The sequence below is a fragment of the Anser cygnoides genome, chromosome 3 (genome assembly GCF_040182565.1).
Source record: "Anser cygnoides isolate HZ-2024a breed goose chromosome 3, Taihu_goose_T2T_genome, whole genome shotgun sequence".
NCBI classification, from domain to species: domain Eukaryota; kingdom Metazoa; phylum Chordata; class Aves; order Anseriformes; family Anatidae; genus Anser; species Anser cygnoides.
In genome coordinates this window covers 31920778-31937220 of record NC_089875.1, presented here as the reverse complement: position 1 = coordinate 31937220, position 16443 = coordinate 31920778, and the positions used below count along the sequence as shown (strand labels likewise).

The 16443-nt window shown below is 42.7% G+C and overlaps 1 long non-coding RNA gene across 2 annotated transcripts; it reads left to right on the top strand.

Annotated features, from left to right (window-relative positions):
- The first annotated feature begins 319 nt into the window (after positions 1-319).
- On the top strand, positions 320-7633 carry LOC106048407 (uncharacterized). 2 transcript variants are annotated; one of them, XR_010829794.1, is made up of 3 exons: positions 320-392; positions 5334-5484; positions 5953-7633. It is a non-coding gene; the product is annotated as an uncharacterized lncRNA (long non-coding RNA). The 2 variants fall into 2 exon arrangements; XR_001214170.3 differs by having other exon boundaries at positions 350-500.
- The last annotated feature ends 8810 nt before the right edge of the window (positions 7634-16443 follow it).

The window sequence follows — 16443 nt, the reverse complement described above, 5'->3', positions numbered from 1 at the left end:
CAGCTTGACTTAGATAATAAAGGGTGATGGTACAGGATCTGGAGCAATAAACACCATATTTTAATGAATAATTTTTTGAAATAACAGAACACAGAGTTATTATAAGGGTTATCTATTTCCATCATCAATCTGTTGTGTTTTTGACAGTAACCTCTGCCTGGATTTGTTTGTATTATCATTATCCTAGGAGCTTTTAGAGAGGTTGCTAATGGCTTGTGATTCAAATGCACCTGGAAAGTGCATGTTTGTTAGCACCTTTGCATCTGAAAGGTGAATAAGGAGTAATCATGAAGTCAGTATATAGGAGGGGAGAGTTAGCTCCCTACTTCCTTTTATCTCTCTGGGAGGGGATAATTAAGAAAAGTATTAGTTTAGATGAAGATCAAGAATAGGTGGGTTTTTCAGGAACTCTGTTTTCTGCTACTTTCTCCCTAGCCTGCAGTTCTCACCTAACTGAGAAAATCAAAAAATGCTCCATAGGAGCTTCTTAGCGTGACACAGTGAGTAGTTCTTGCTTTTTCTAGGGGCCTGTTACACTTTTTTTCAATGTTATCTTAGTGGGATTTGTTTGGAGATTTATGTTTGTTTCTAAAAGGCTTATTGTTCTGTCAAGCTAACATAGTAAGCCTGGTCCCCTTCTTCAGGGGATGTCCCAGTTCTTTGCAGCTAGTTAACTCCCCAATGTTGCAAAATGGGTCTGTGCTGTCTTTTCTCATCTTATGCCAGAAACTTTTGTTGTTGGCTTAAGAATTAGAAAGCTTAAAATGTAGGAAACCTTCACTGTTATTGATAGCTTCTCTCTCCTTAGTATACAGGTCTGCTTTTCCTTATAAAATCACCAGTTTGGGGAGGGGAAGAAAAGAGGTATTGGTTATAATCTGTGTCTAGACTCAGAATGGACCCTGATATCCTTTCAAGAAGAATAGCTGATGCCTTTGTTAAATAAGGGACTTGCTTTCCCTGCTCATCAGGTTGAGCTGTTATGTATGGTGTGGAAAGAGAGCAAAGGTGTTTTTTGTCCTAAATCCCTAGTTTGAGGCAAGTAGTTAGAGATAGCATATGAGCTAACCTCTCCTGCACATGCATCCTTGAGTTGAAACAAAATGAGTGTGTGTGATGTAGAAATAGCAGAACACTGAAGAAATAGTATTTTGTTCAGCCCAGCTTGACCAGTGGGCAAAATCCAAAGATATGAGTACTTGCTGAATGGGAGCTTTGTTATCTTATGCTCTTCTCAATGTTTGTACAAAAGGAAAATCCCTGTGAGTGAGCATTGGAGGAAAAAGAAAAGCTTTTCCCCTCTGTACCTTGATACCCTCTTGTACCTGGGAAGAAGGTGTTGTCTCTCCTCTTTTAGGGGAGGAGGAAGAGGACAAGGGAGGGGTGGAATTGTTTTGTTATTGGAGAGAAGTCTATTCTTTTCCTTCTTCCAACCCTGCTAGTTCTTAATCCATCCTGAGCCCATAGATAATATTAAAAACCTTTCACATGCAAATATGTCAATTTATTTCTACAATAGCAAACCAGTGAAGGCTGAAAGGGAAGCCACTGTAATGCTGACAGTTGTATTGTTCTGAAACCATTCTGCTTCTCAAATTCAGGAGCAGTCTAATCAATGGCCATTCAAGGCTTCATCATCCTGATGCTTCTCATCTTTCTCAAATCTTTCTTTGTAGCAAAATTGCTGACATGCTCACCTACTCAGCTCCACCTGACCATATTACATCAATCTGGATGTCAGAGTCGAGGAAGTTTCTCTTCTCCTACGGCATGAGAAATGCCTTTACTTCTCCTCCCCCAATGTCTAGAGCAGCATTGTCTCAGGAGAAAAGAAGAGGAGGGCAGGGCATGCATTTTTCTGCATGGCTTTTTTTCTCTCCCGCCACAGGGAGATGCTGTTTGAGAAGGCAGCCAAGCTTTGTATCACAGGCTTGCCAGAACGGATTGTTCCACATTTATTTTGCAAAGAATGCATCTCAGTTCAACGCTTTTTTCCTACTCATATGTAAATAGAAATGGATGAATGTACTCGAGTGTTCTGCATGGATAAACTATAATAAAATGTTCAGATCCTTTCCTGAAAATAGTGCCTGTGTAGAGGGCTTGCATATGTAAGTTAGGAAACTAAAGGACCTGCTTTATACCACTCAGTTTTGCACCCTCAGCCAAGTTGAGATGATATGATATTTTTTTTGTGCCACCAAGAAAACCCTGCAAGCATCAAGTCTTGCTCCAGTCTGCAAGCAGACTGGTGGCATGTATGGGGCACTGAAGCTAGGTACTCCTGACTGCCAGCGTAGCAGTGTTTCTAGGTCTGAGATGGCTTGAGTCAAGTCCTTGAGGAAGAGTCTGTGCACAACACATCTATGTTAGGGGTTTGCAGGGCTGGACCAGGACTCTGTCCCTTCTGCCCTCTCAGGATGGGCTGCTTAGGAAGGGCGATGAATGGGGGAAACAAAGGAGGTTTGGGGGATTGTCTGTTCAGTGCTGCAATACCCGCCCCAAAGCTGCCAGTACTTAATGTTCTCAGAGGGACTTCTATTTGTGTTTCAAGAAGCTTTGCATATATGGGGAAACCTCTTACCGATTGGAAAAATGAGAATTAAGGGAGATGCAAGGAAGGATGCTCTTTTTGTTGCGACTCCGAAGTCAGATAGATGTGTTTAAATCAACTTGGGTGATAATAAGCAGAACATAATGACATCCCTAGTTTCCCAAAATGTAGGTATACTGCTCTGCTGAAGGATTTTACAGCAATATCTGTGAATATTTGTTCTGCCTCTGTCTTGAACATATCTTTGTGGATGTACCTTGAAGCTGAAGTCAGCAGCTTTCCTCTGGGAGGCTTGGTTAATTACACAACAATTACACAAGAGGACCCATGTGGATTTTAGCTGTGGCCTTTTCTTAATGCATTTTAAAAGCAAATACAAAGCTTACAAAGCCTTGAGTTAAGCCCTCTGAGGCTTTTCTCAACAGCTGCAACAAGTGAGTGTGCAAACCTCTGTCAAAGCGGAGGATCCCTCTGGGTGTGTGCACTGGAGAATTGCAGAAAGGAGGAAAAGCAGCTTTAAGCTACCTTCTCCCTCCTCCCAGGCATTCTTTCCAGAGTTCAAGTAGTTATAGAAACTAGGAAGCCATCTGGTTATGTCAGATCTTGGCAAGCAGGAGCATGACTCATGATTTATAAAGAGGCAGCTGGTAAACAAGGATGAATTCTAACAGTGGGCAAAATATTACTTTTATTGATAAAACACTATTCTTATTGTTACTGTGTGTCCTATTTCCTCCTACCTGTAGAGGTTTATGTGAGAAAACTATTGAAAAATAAAGTGGCTTAGAAGGTAGCAATTTCCTAGTGGCCAGTCCTAATAGTTTCCAACCATCCATCCGTGAGATTGTGTTAGCATTCCCTGCAAACATTTATGGGCAAGTTTCTTTATAGAAAAAATTTCTGACTTGAACTTTTTTTTTATCCAGCACAGTATGTGTTGTACCAGATATTTCCTATATCTGGATAATAAATCATTTGTAACTGCTGCTTATCAAAGTAATTCCTATTTCTGAACAACCTAAATCACAAGTTCCTTCAAATCTGAACTCTGACCATTTCCCACCTCTTGGCCTGGAATCTGCAAAATATCTGTAGTCCCTTTTTAATCTGTAAAGGAAGCAGCAGTTGTCTGCTTATATTACATTCAGACTTACTTGAGACTTTGACAACATCCTGCGCTTCTGGAAGACTACTTCTGTTGTAGTTGATGTTGATCGTGGAATTTCTATGAACACCTTTTTTAATTAAAAAATTGGGTTGTTTAAAAAGAAATTGATTCAGTGCCAGTTAATTACTAGAAAATGGAGAAGCATGTGCTTCCTGCCACAATTAATTAGTCCACTGGATGTTTCCTAGCTCACGTATGCCTGTATTCTAATTATGTGGAGACAGTTTCTGCCATGAAGCATTAGCATCCAGCCACCAAGGAATATGTACACTTCCACAAGTCTCATCTGTGGGTCAGCTCTCAGAAAAAAGATGGTGAAGGCTTGTTAAATCACGTTGTCCAACCCTCTTAGCTGGCATCATTTTTCTAGCCTTTGAGTTCTTTGTTCTCTACCTAACTGATCAAGGAAGGGAATTTCTCTGAGGGGAGAAATGCATCTGAATTTGTGGGCCATGACCTTGCAGATATGCAATTAAGCCATGCTGAAAACATTGTAATAACCCTAGACCAAAGAAAAAATATCCAGTACAGAGCTTGGGAGTGGCAAAACTTTCCAAGTACATAAGGTAAAATGTGGCAGTACGTATTTCATTCAGACATTTTGCTGTCATAGTTGATATGTTTTTATTCTTTTTGAACTAAATACAAGAGACTAGGGGGAGGGAAGGGGAAGGGAGGAGAATGTTTTGGTTTGTACCTGAGAAGGTTGACAAATGCAGCTATGGGGAATATTCAAGAGACTCTGCTAATGACTTTGTTTTTGTTTGGCTTCCTACCATGCAAAGAGATTGGGAGTTGAGGCAGATAAGCTCCCAGACCTTGGTTGGTCAGGTTATGTGTTGCACTGCAAGGATGAATGGCAGCTACAGATTCTTTCAGGTGGGCAGAGCTGTGTGGCTGGAAGACTTGTACTGAGCAGTGCATGAAAAGCCAGGCTGATCGATAGGGGCCCAACTAGTGACTGGAACCAAGCATCTGTCAGACGTGCCCACAGGGACTGCTGGACAGAGGAGTCTCCTGGAGCTGCATTTGGAGACATAAGGCTCACAGCTTTCAGCCTCACCTCAAAGTAATGTGCATTTCACAGTCCATTTCTCTATTTAACTTCCTTCTTGATCTACGATCAGTTCATACTGATTAACTCTGCAGGTCAATATTTAAAGTACTCAACATCTAGGTAGCCAAGCGCACTCCATTTGTCTATTAAACTTATATATCTCAAAGATCTTAGTTACATGTATTGATTTTTTTTTTTTGAGATACAAAATTTGTACCAATGCCTCACCCTATATGGAAAACAGACCCTTCAAGAACTAAACCTGTCTGTTTCCTCAAGGAGACTGGAGGCTGCAGAAAGCAGGTCCTAACCCTCTGGGGGAGTGGATACTAGAGATGAGCAAGCAAGTGGTCTGGTGGGACAGGCAGGGAGAATCAGTGATGGCAGCAAGGGTTTGAAACCCAGGAGGTATATGAAGAACGTTGTAATTCTGCTTTTGTGCTGTAGCTTCACCTGGATATTTAGTCTCAGAGGAAGAAGAATGCACAGGCAGGTTTAAACAGGGTATCATTTTGTATTCACTGATGACGTTTCATTCTGCCTCTCTGGCGCAGTGGTAGTAGGTTGCTGTGGAAGATGGCAGTGGGCAAATGTGCTGTGTGACCAGACATGACAGAAGGCTGCAAATAACACATGGTGCTGGTTAACTTCTTGAGGAATCCAGGTCCTGACATCTTGATTCGCAAGGTTCACAAGCAAAGACAGGTGCTTTTCCTGTAAGAGGCAGAGGGGAAACATCAAGGGCTACAGCCCATGGCAGTACTTTTTACTTCCAGAATATTTTAAGCAATGGGTCTGCTGAGCCACAAAAAAATCTTTTAGCTTCTGTTAAAATTATAGCTGTGTAATATACCTGAGACCATAACGAGAAACTTAAATGTTGATATTCAACATATAACTTCTGTTTGGAAGTAATTAGCAGGCGTAATCTGTGTTTGCTGAAACAGGATACAAAATATGCTGAGACTGTTAATTCTTCCCCATGGAAGTGGCCTGCTCCTGAGAGCAGTCTGTAACTCCAGGTGCCATGTCCTCCCTTGGCATACATCTTGCCAAGACTGTAATTTTAATTCTCTAAGTAGATGTTTTACCAGATCAGTGAACATCTTTGCTATTGTCAGGGAATCTCAACATTTGACATGAGATTTTCATTATGTCCAATATCATTCCTAGGAAGGTGCCTAACTGGGAGGTGAAGACTTCTGCCAGAAATGCAGGAAACCAAACTTCTCAGAAGACACATTTTTTCAGTGGTATATCATTTATGGCACTGGTCAGCAAAGCATTTAATCATGTACAGAAATCTCATCCAGTTCAGCAAAGCAATTTTCTGTATGTGGGAGCTCCCTAGCTGTACAATTAGGATAGTAGAACTTTTCTCTCTGCTCTATGAACTTATAGGGTTTATAGATGAACTTATGAGTATATGTCACCAAGATAGGAAGAGTGGTAGTTATTATTCATTAAGCTGCAAAATGGAGGCTGGGGGAAACAGTAAAGGTTGGGCACCAGATGAATACCATGTCCATCACTTTTTATATTATTTCTTATATTTCTTAAAGATCTGACAGCTGGAGGCATGGGATTAAATGTTATTTCCTACATTTCAAAACCAAGTAAATGAAATGCAGTTGCTGTCCTTGGCTATAGGAGAGGAAAATGTGAAGACAGGGCTGGCATGTTGGCTCAAAGAGGAGAAAGCAGAAGCTGAAAACAAATACATTTTGATTTCTTCTTAAGATCTTGCAGTCTTTAAGTCAGTGTCATGATTTCAAAGGTGGTAAAGGGATGTCCAGAATCTTAAGGAGGTCTGGGGGACAGATAATTAAACAAGATCAAGTGTTAAACACAAAAAGTTAAAGCAAATGGTTTACAAATAGTTTTGCTTCTTGATAGATTGCATTATGCTAGTTTTCAACCCCTCTGGTTTTACCTGATCAATTAATTCTTACTGCTTGGTGGTGAGTGCAGTACTTGGTAACCATCCTCTAAGCTGATATGATTGTGTTAACCAGCTAAACAAGCAATGCAGTGTTTTGGGAGGAAGAGAGGAATTATCCGTGTAACTCTAAGACCCAATGGCTAACCTATTTCTGCCAAAACAAACACATTCTGTCCCACTTGGCAAACTAGAGGGGAGGAAAAAAAAGAATGAAAGCGTAGCAATTTGACTCTTATAGCAGCTGCTCTCTTTGGATCTTCTTTGAATTTGGGCAAAAACCTCTGGGAAGGGCTCTACTGGAGAATGCATGCAGTGCATCACAGCTAAGAAAGCCTGCAGGCAGCTAACCAGCAGAGTCTGTGCTTGATTTTCTTCAAATGTCACCACTCCATAGAGCTACTGGCTGTAAAGTCAGACTGTTCAGTCTATACTTCTGACAGCTGGTAGAGCATTTCAGAAAATGAGGTGGAATAAGGTTAAAGCGTCTTTCATTCTCCTTCATCTAGAATGAATGCTTGTATGTAAGACTACTTTAAAATGGATGTTTGGGAAGATTTCTTGTTGTAGTATTTCTAGTTTTTTTTACCAGTTCAGAGGGGACAATGCTGTGGCTTAATGTGTGCCAAGTACTCTTTCTTACTCTGGGCATGGTGATTCCAAAGACAAGTAGAAGTTGGTGCAATAAACAAAAGCATCCATATTGATCCTCTTAGCCCTTTGCCTGTCACATTTTTTTCTTTGCCACGTTCACTCTCACTTATATTGTATGTAATCTCTTGAACGTCTGCAGTGAGGACCTACGAGGTATTTACCTTAAAGTAACCTGCTGCTGTCTTTGTTCCATCTCTTAAGTACCTTTAAGAGATACCTGGACTCGTCTCTACCTTTCTTAATTTCTGGCTATTTCTTTCTGTCCTATCTTCTGAGGCTATGAGTTTTCTTTCATTTACTATACATATTTTTAAGGTATTAAACTCTGATTTTATGCTCTCTTTAACTGTCACGTGCTCCTTCTGTAGTTTGTTGACAACTTAAGTTGTCCTTATATCACTTTATGGTTGTCTTTTATGTCTTTCCTGTCCTTGCCTTTTTCTGAAATTTAAAGAGAATATAGAGATCCTCAGTTCTGAAGGCTCTGTGCATTGTGGCTGTGTAGACTGGCATCTTCACCTCCCTGCTTTTCTGGGTGTTCTTCTGTTTTGTGCATCTGAGAATAACCTAGGAGTATACAGCCGTTAGCCCAAATCTACTGTCGGTTGTGTCAGGAAAATGAAGATGAGGAGTGAATGAAAATAAAACTGCTTGAAGCTTCTGGGGCTGCCTTTACTTTTATTCTGAAGATTGTTAAAAGAGAAGAAATAAAGCAGAGAGATCAAGGGTAGATCAGAAAAGCAGTTTTAAATTGGAGAAAATACAGACTCAGAGTGATGTGTTCTGTTCAAGGTCCCAGCACTGGCTGCTGGTTTTCTTGGATAAAGTTGGTTGGATGATGATAGTCAGATTTGACTAAGGTGCTGATAGATTGATCTGTTTTGTTTGTAATATTTCTGAAGTGCTTAAGGGAGTTATATTTTTAGGCCTTCAATGATAATTCAAGTAGAAGCAGAAGCCCTGAAATCAGACAAATCTACTTATACCACTGAGCTAAAAATCTACTGAACATTTGCCTAGTGGTAGTGTAATACTGCTTGTTTAAACAATGTGACTATTGTTTAAGTTCTGACAGTGGACCTGGGTCAAGTGGGTAGTCAAATGTCTGCATACTAAGGAGGTTGAAATCACAGGTCTCTGACTTCATAGGTCAGTGTGAGTGAGTGAATTTCTGCTCCTAAAGTGTTACACCCATCAGAAGTGACAGAAAAGGTAGCTTGCATAGATCTAGTTAGACAAGAGGAGCAAGGCCAGAACTCATGACTTTGGCGATCACACCAATGGAAAGGAAATGAAGAGGTGCTTTGACATCAGAAAAAATCTGGATCATAACATTATTTGGATGTCATAGCAAAACAGCTGGTATACAAGTATGCTGTGGGATCCTAAGCAGAGTACTGGGGCAGGGATGATAGTGGTTTTTGGCATGAGTTGGTCTTCTGGCATTGGAAGAGCAGAGTTCTAAGGTACACTCAACTTCAGTATGCTCACCTATCTAACTTTAAGCAGGCATCTAATCTTGGCAGATCTAACAATTCAAGAGACCATTCTGTCCCAAATCCCCTAGGTTTTCTGTTATTGCTCCCTTAGTTCAGCTAATGGAAGCTCTCCTCAACTTTTCCTGTGCAAGGTCAGCCAGGTTAAGTTACTGATCAGTTGCCTCTGGAGCAAACCCATGTGCATTCGGTAGAACTGTCTAGCTGTCTGCACAGTAATAAATTCAGAGTGCCTGGGAATGTTTACAGACAGAAAGTTCAGTGGCAAGGAATGACTTTCACACATGCTGATATGTGCTTTTAAAACCCCATCACAAGGGGGCGCTGTGCAGAGCCTGTGTGTTAGGAGTGATTCCTCAGGTGCTGTACAGGCAGAGCAAAACTTGAATCCCATATGTGAAAGGACTAATTTGCCTGGGCCAGCAACATGTCAGACTGTTTCCTCAAATTACTAATGAATGATAAGAGTGTATTGTCTGGGAAGGTCAGCTGGTTTGTAGATGCACCTGTGCATTATAAACAAAGACATCATTCAGGGAATTATTTCTTCTTAGTATACAATTAAATGACCTCCAGAAATCCCTTCCGATGTCAGGCATTCTGTGATGATTCTGCAACTTAGTACGGATTCACTCTATAAAATATACGCATCACAACAGAAATAATTGGAGCAGGACCTCTTGGCATGGTTGTTTTTCAAGCTCCTAGTCATTTGGAACCATCTTCAAAACTCCTTATTTGTCCCTAATATTTCCTCTTTTCTCACCCCTCCTTTCACATCTTCTAGTTTTCTTTTCGTTTTGTTCAGTGCTTTAGCTTTAGAATAAGCTGCCATAACTAATTAGAAGCACATCAGCAAGTAATTTCTGTGCCATCCGGAGCTCTTTCATGCCCATTTGGAAGAGGCTTACTGGCCAGGAATAGCTAGCTGTTGCTACTGCAAACATGAATCAGATGTTGCTCCATGAAAGGGAAAGCAGTTATGGCTGTAAATAAAACAGCATGAAAGATCAGAAAACTGACCTAACAACTTTAATAATCGGGCAGTTTTTGCACTTTGTTTTGCTGGACTCCTCTTTTTGTAGATTTTTAGAAACAAATTATTTAAGTCACCCAGGCTATCCCTAGGGCCAAATTAAGATGTTCTTCCCTTGTAATATATTTAAATCTTGTCCAGTCTTGTTTGGAGACATTAAAACTCCTGAAGAGAGATGAAGCACAATCATATTTCTCAATAATTAAAGAGTTGCTGTGCATGAAGTTTCATTCACATGTTTATCTCTTCAGATTGTTACTCCCTTTAGATGGGGAAAGTGTTATGACTAAAAATAAAATAAAAATAAAAGCTGCCCTGTTTGTGATACAACTAATCAAGAACCTGTTCAATCTGCAGCTTCCCTTCTGACAGAGGGAATGCATGAGTCAGCTGATGACCAAATCAGCAGTTTTCTACAGAAAGGTTTGCTGCTGGAAGCTGTCACAATGGTAGTGGGTTCATTTCAGTGAAGCTTCCTGAACAAATGAATGTTTTACTGGAACTGTCACTAAGGAGACATGAAAGATGAAAAATCAAAGGGTAGTAGAGATGGGAGAGCAGGAGAAAAGAAGCAAAACAGCTGAGTGAAAAGCTTGTTTCAAATTCTGAACTTTCTCAAAGATTAAACCTATTTGTGCCTGTAGTATTGATTCTGCCCCCATATTTAAAATTAATTTTGATGCTGTTCTTCAAAGAAATCTGAAGGTCCTAGTCACTAGGAATGACCCCAAAATATTTATACTATGCTTTCAATTATCGCTCCTGTAGTTTTGTGTCCCAGGTATTTTTAGACACAACTGAACACTTGTACATTAGTGACTGGACCAAGGATTTCGACTTCAGCACTTGAGCTATTCAGGGGAAGGTAACTTTCCAAATGCCAGTAGTGGCTTGAATTGTCAGTTTCTTTTCCAACTGATCAATAAAAGCTGCTTTGTAAATACCGTTAATCTCTCATTTATGTGCATTCAAGCTTAGACTGAGGACTAGAGCATGTACTGTTAGGCTGATCAGATAAAATGATTTCCTTAGGATGAAAGATGAAATTGGCTGTATAGCATGCAGTCCTTCAGTGAAAGAATAGCCTGCTGCTTCAAGGCTTCAGCACGGTGTGGTAGAGCTTATGTTTATGTAGCTCTTTTCCTGCTGCATTTTGTATGTCTTAAGTCAGGTACAACTAGAAGCACAACTGTGGCACTTGTTGGTGTCACCACTTTAGCTCTGTAAGGAGAACATCCACTCCACTGCTACTATATGTATAGATATGGTATATAGATGCATACAACAGGACTAAAATGCAGCTCATGCCATTTGAATTCAACATACTGATATTATTGTTTTTAGTACTGTGCAACTTGTCTTACTATTCAGATTCAGTCTCGATAGCTTAATGATATACCAGCATAGCAGGTTTATGTGCAAGGTCTTGGCAGTGGGGGGCTGCAGGGGTGACTTCTGAGAAGAGTCCAGCAGCTGCCCCATGTTAGATAAAGGCCAGTTTCAGCTGGCTCCAAAAGGACCTGCTGCTGGCCAGAGCCGTGCCAATAAGCGATGTTTGCACCTCTGTGAGAGCATATTTAAGAAAGGGGAAAAAAGACTGTTGCACAACAGCAGCTGGGAGAGCGAGGAGTGAGAACCAGCCCTGCAGACCCCCCAAGGTCAGTGCAGCAGGAGGGCAGGAGGTGCTTTGAGGCACCAGAGCAGCAGTTCCCCTGCGGCCTGTGGAGAGGCCCCTGGTGGAGCAGGCTGTCCCCCTGCAGCCCATGGGTCCCACACGGAGCAGATCTCCACGCTGCAGCCCCCCCGTGGAGGAGCCCCCGGTGGAGCAGGTGGATGTGGCCTGGAGGAGGCTGCGGCCCATGGAGAGCCCCCGCAGGAGCAGGCCCCGGGCCGGAGCTGCAGCCCGTGGAGAGGAGCCCACGCAGGAGCAGGGGGTCTGGGGGGAGCTGCCGCCCGTGGGGGACCCGTGCTGGAGCAGTCTGCTTCTGGGGGATGGACCCTGTAGTATGGAGCTGTGTGGGAGCAATTCTTGAAGGGCTGCTGCCAGTGGGAAGCCTATGCAGGATCAATTTGGGAAGGATGGCATCCTGTGGGAGGGACCCTACTTGGAGCAGGGGCAGAGAGTGACCATAAAGGGCCAGTGGAGGCAAAGCGTCAGGGACTGACCACAGCCCCCATTCCCCTGTTCCCTGCATCGCTCAGGGGGAGGAGGTGGAAGAGGATGGATGGGGGGTAGGTGTTTTTTAGTTTTTCTTTGTTTTTCACTGCTCTGTTTTTTTTAGTAAGAAGTAATAAGTTACATAAATCTCCCTATGCTGAGTCTGTTTTAACTGTGATGGTAATAGCTGAGCAATCTCCCTGTCTTTACCTCAACCCTTGAGCCCTTTTCATCATTTTTTTCCTGTTCCCTCTGAGGATGGGGGAGTGACAGTGGTTATAGTAGAGCTCAGCTGCCCAGCTGGATAAAACCAGCACAGCAAATATGTGGGGGGGGAGGGAACAAGCCCTTGGATGTGTGCTTTCTCTCTGCAAGTGTTGTGATCATTAGTTTTTTTCTCCCTTAAAGAACTGCTATTACTTATATTTAAAAAGAAAAACAAAAGACAACCAACTCCTGTTGCAGTAGTTGTCTCAGGAGTGGTAATACTGCATGGTGGTTTATTGCACAGGGTCAACAGTTCAAGTCCACCGCAGCTCATTGTCTCAAGACATTAAAGAAAACGGAGTGCATCCTCTCTGCCAGCTAACTCATAACATATGCATCCAGTTCACCATTGCTGCTAATTGTCTCCCTTAGTTGTCAAGTTCAGTAGAGAGGCCAAAAGGTGAGGGAGACTATGAAAAATGAATTACTCTCTCTTCCTAATAACAATCCCATTAAAGGACGTTAGCAAGGAAGTAGGTGTATGTAGGAAAGTGATAGCACGCATCATCATTGCTTTTACATCAACACCCAATATTGTTTTCCAGAGTTGTCAGGCTAGTTCTCTCCTAGGAGCACTACGTAAAATATTTATTTCTTTTTCTGTTGAAGAGAACTAGTTAATGAGAAGGCCAAAGAGTATGCTGTGAATGGCACAAGTTCTTTTAGTTTATTATTAACTTAAAAAGGGGGAGGAAAAAAGCAGGCATTGGTGCATTTTTCTTGGTGTGTGTATAGTTATATGTATATATACATACCTGTAGTCATACTCTATTTGGCTTGCACATAGGTCTGGATTATCATGTAACTGAAACAACTGTCTGCTTTTTATCTTTTTATATTAGCTTTTTGCATTGGATTTTTTTTTCCATTGGATGAGTTTGCTTTGGGTGGAGGGATGGGGGGGGAAAGCCAAGCTGATCAACTTTGCATTGCTGTTTCAGTGAGATGCTAGGAAGCAAACCCATTCAGGGTAGGCAGAGGTGACAACCTGCAATCCTAAGCATAAAAGGATGTTTTCAAGATGTAGTCATGTCTGGTTACAGGGAACTACTGCTGTTTCTATTTTGGGCCTGCTGAGATATGCAGGAGAGAGAGTGATGCTAGTTTCTAGAAGCTAGTTGTATGCACGCAAATGCAAAACGAACCAATTTAAGATCAGAAACGAGCTTTCAAATATGTTTCTTGTAATTGAATTGTTCCAGAGGCCCTTGTGTCATCCTGCATGGCTAATGCCATTTGTATACTTGTTCCTTGGCTGTAGTCCTAGGAAGGAAACATAACCAGGTAGTTGTGTTTTCCTAGAGGAGCTTGTCCCAGAAGAGTAATTTTATGATTCAGTCTCATTAAGTGTTCCTGAGATACGAAATGTCTCCAAACATATCCATGAATGTTCTTCAGGTTATATAATTTCTTGCGGAGCTAGAGAAGACTGCAAAACCTGCACAAGAGATCCCCTTTAATGAAAATTCTGGATGTCATCTCCAAGCAATTGAAAGAGAAGAATGTTATGAGGAGTAGTCAGCATGGATTTACCAAGGGGAGGTCGTGCTCGACCAACCTCATTGCCTTCTATGATGACATCACCAGCTAGGTAGATGGGGGCAGATCAGTGGATGTCATCTACCTTGACTTTAGCAAGGCTTTCGATACTGTCTCCCATGACATCCTGATAGCAAAGCTGAGAAAGTGTGGGATAGAGGAGTGGACAGTTAGGTGTGTTGAGAACTGGCTGACTGGCCAAGCTCAGAGGGTGGTGATTGGTGGCGCAGAGTCCGGCTGGAGACCTGTGACTAGCGGCGTTCCCCAGGGGTCGGTGTTGGGTCCGGTCTTGTTCAACATCTTCATCAATGACCTTGATGAGGGAATAGTGTCTGCCCTCAGCAAGTATGCCGATGACACGAAGCTGGGAGGAGTGGCTGATGCGTCAGAAGGTTGTGCCGCCACTCAGCGAGACCTGGACCGGCTGGAGAGATGGACAGGAATAAACCAAATGAGGTTTAATAAGAGCAAGTGTAGAGTCCTGCACCTGGGAAGGAACAACCAGATGTATCAGCACAGGCTGGGGGACAACCTGCTGGAGAGGAGCTCTGAGGAGAAGGACCTGGGGGTCCTGGTGGATGACAGGTTGACCATGAGCCAGCAGTGTGCCCTCGTGGCCAAGAGGTGTAATGGGATCCTGGCGTGCATTAAAAGGAGCATGGCCAGCAGTTCAAGGGAGGTGATCCTCCCCCACTACTCCGCCCTGGTCAGGCCTCACCTGGAGTACTGTGTCCAGTTCTGGGCTCCCCAGTACAAAAAAGACAGGGAACTCCTGGAAAGAGTCCAGTGGAGGGCCACAAAGATGATACGGGGCCTGGCATCTTCCCTATGAGGAAAGGCTGCGAGACCTGGGTCTGTTCAGCCTGGAGAAGAGAAGACTGAGAGGGGATCTTATCAATGTGTATGAATACCTGAGGTGTGGGAGACAGAGGGATTTGGCCAACCTCTTCTCAGTGGTTTGTGGGGATAGGACAAGGGGCAATGGCCACAAGATAGAGCACAGGAAGTTCCGCACCAGCATGCGAAAGAACTTCTTCACGGTGAGGGTGACAGAGCACTGGAACAGGCTGCCTAGGGAGGTTGTGGAGTCTCCTTCTCTGGAGATATTCAAGGCATGTCTGGATGCCTACCTGGGCAGCCTGCTCTAAGGAGCCTGCTTTGGCAGGGGAGGTTGGACCCGATGATCTTTCGAAGTCCCTTCCAACCCCTTCGATTCTGTGATTCTGTGAAAATTGAATGGTGATGTATCATGATCAAACATAGATGGTGCACTTCTGTCCATGTGACTGGGAAGTGGAGCAGATCCTGAAGTCTTATGCCCAGTGTGAGTGATGAGGAGACAGCAGAGACAAATATTCAGGTTGACTGCAAGGTTTTGTCATTTCTGGTCTGCAACTCTTGAAAACAATGCTCTCCTAATCACAGTGATTTCAGACCAGGCCAACAGGATTCATGCTCTTACAGCAAAATTAACTATTTGTGAAGAGTTTGTAGCAAACCTAGACAGGCAAAACAGAATGGTTATATTTGTAAACCAAAGGTTCACCTACTCCAGTGCTCTGCTTTTTTTGTTGTTGTAACTAAGCAGCTGTAGCTGTTTTTAGCTGTAGAAGATGGTTGGAAATGAGCAAGAACAGGATGAACATATTTACCATTTGTTATCCTTGTTATTTTCAAAACCTCTGATTAGTTTTAAACCAGAATCCCTGAGCTAGAGGATTTTTCTGTTTCCTAAACTCTACTGATTTATTTTCTGAATGGATTCAGTCCCCTGCTTGACCAATAAGAGTATAGCATCCTTTTTATCTTCCTTCTTCAAGGAATTCCACAGCTCTGCCACAGCAATGTGAAGACCTGCCTCTTTGTTCTTACTTTGAACCTAGCTCCTTCCTTGCTTGTCTATTAATTCTTGTGGTGGAATAGTCAGGCCTTAACCTACATTCCTCGCCTTACTTCTGACTATATTATATCCCTTCCAGGCTATTTTTTAGAGGAGTAGTGATGTGGTTTTGAGCAGACCTCTGATGTCTGTCTTCTCTCTTGTGCACTCTTTGCTGCATCTGTGCTCATCAGCCTCTTTGCAACTGCATCCTGTAAGAACAGGTGAGAAAGTTTGAAGCATGTGCATCAGATATACAACCTTGACTTTTGCACCATCATTGAGGGATAAAGCTGTTGAGCAGTCTTTCACTAAATACATTCCTCCCAGGGTAGACGAGTTATCCCATTAATATGCCAGACAGGGTGGGATTTCTTCCTAATAGGACCTCTGCATGCATTTCCATAATCACACAGATACAGGCACTGGTTTGGAAGGCAGCACCTTCAGATCCTGATGTGGCTGCTAAGCAAAGCTGAAGTGAGCTGACAATGACATTCCTGAGCTTTCAGCCACAAGCAGGCTTGTGCAGCTTGGCACTGGAGCACGCAGTGAGAAGAATGTAAAAGGTTTGGAGACAGCCAAGGCCCCTGCATTGTTCAGTATGAAATTGCCCAGGTGCAGTCATCTGTTTGGCAGGTGCTTTGCTGACGGGAACAGCTTTTCTTTTGAGTGATGAAGAAATGCAGGGGGACA